The sequence below is a fragment of the Penaeus monodon genome, chromosome 31 (assembly GCF_015228065.2).
Source record: "Penaeus monodon isolate SGIC_2016 chromosome 31, NSTDA_Pmon_1, whole genome shotgun sequence".
In the NCBI taxonomy this organism is placed as follows: Eukaryota; Metazoa; Arthropoda; class Malacostraca; order Decapoda; family Penaeidae; genus Penaeus; species Penaeus monodon.
Window position 1 is genome coordinate 23,198,215 of NC_051416.1, and position 1,582 is coordinate 23,199,796.

Consider the following 1,582-nt stretch of genomic DNA (forward strand, 5'->3'; position numbering starts at 1 on the left):
GATTATTTATTGACTAGACTGTCTGAATGTATGTATTTAGAAACAATTATATTTAACATATTCATTAATAACCAGTTATTTTCACTTTCTATAGCTTTTTAAAAGTCAGTATATCTGATTTCATTTTCTTCATTAACCGGCTAACCACTTTGGCATTTTCTCTGTGTATGCAATGTTGACACCAGGTTCTGACGCAAGCATAGGCGGGACCTTGGAACACACTCCCTGTGAATTCAAGGTCGATACCATTCTCATACGCACGTTCGTGAATGGACAGGTGGCCTCGTAGTAATATGTAACACCCTAGCTGCCAGAACATGTTGTACATTAGGCACGACATGAAAAACAGCACGAAAAAGGTCGTGTACAATAACATGTCTACTAAAATCCTGGGTAGGACCCGTTGCAGGTATCGGCGGATGTCTTTCAACCAAGTCTGTTCGTCCACGATGTACTTTCCGTTCTTTCTCAAGACACTCGTTCCCAGCAAAAACTCCTCCCAGATGTTAACGCATATTTGATCGGGTTTTCTAATCGGTAGACAGGTTTGAGACTCCGACAGGCTCTCCCGAGGGACGCGGAAGGGCGGCCGAAAGCGCACTTGGCCCCACTCTTCGTGCCACTGCCGAGGCCCCTTCGGGAGGGCCGTTTGGCGGACGGCCAGCGCCGCCCTCCATCCTGAACACACATTCTGGTACTGAGGCTGCACCCAGAGTCCACGGCTCCCCTGCTGTAGGGCTAGCTGCCCTTCCTCAGCCTCAATTCCTCCCTGCTGATCCAAGGCGTCCCGATCCTGAAGCCGCTGAACTGCTGGTGCTGCTTCGGCAGAGAATATGGCCGGCTGGTTTCCTCTCCCGGGGCACGCCCGGCCGGAGGCGCAGGCGCCGGGGAGGTTCCTCGGGAGCCCTTCTCAGGGCCACCACCTTGTCCCCGAGGACTTCCCCGCTCTCGCCGTCCCTCGAGGGGAACGAGGGGCTCAGAGGAGACGCCGGGAAGCCTTCCTCGTCCGGCGAGACGCGATTGAGCTGTTGCATTTTGAGGTATTACGGCACTTTGCACCCCGTGACTCTTCTTCATGGGGCCTTGAACCTCTGGAATAAAGAATGACTCGTGATGATTCTAGAATATACTGATATTTCCCAAAGAGTTTCGTACCACTGCAATCAAATTCTAAAGGGAGTTATGGCTCATTATCTGAAGTCTTGCTGATAACCTAGAGAACAACTGTACGCGGGATATAAACCCTTATAATTTGTATCCCAATGTACAGATACGGTAAGTAAAAGAAAGTCTTTACTTAACATATATAACAAAACAAAAACATCTACAGATGTATTGTACTGAATAAAGTTTTAAGCATACTAATCAATTCTTTAAATTGAAATATCACTGAGATTAGAATAGTATTTGCATTAGCATTATTGTGATCACATACTCATCAAAATAATCATAAGTATTGATATATTTGCTAATATCGCTAATTTCATAACCTTTACTGTTATTTTTGCTTATATTGCTGTTGTTTTGATATCAATGCCTTCACCATTATTACTGTTATTGATATATTGTATAATTTTTAAAA

General features: G+C 45.4%; 1 pseudogene; it reads right to left on the reverse strand.

Moving 5' to 3' along the window:
- LOC119593105 overlaps positions 1–1,582 on the reverse strand; it is a 1,954-nt pseudogene continuing 372 nt past the window's right edge.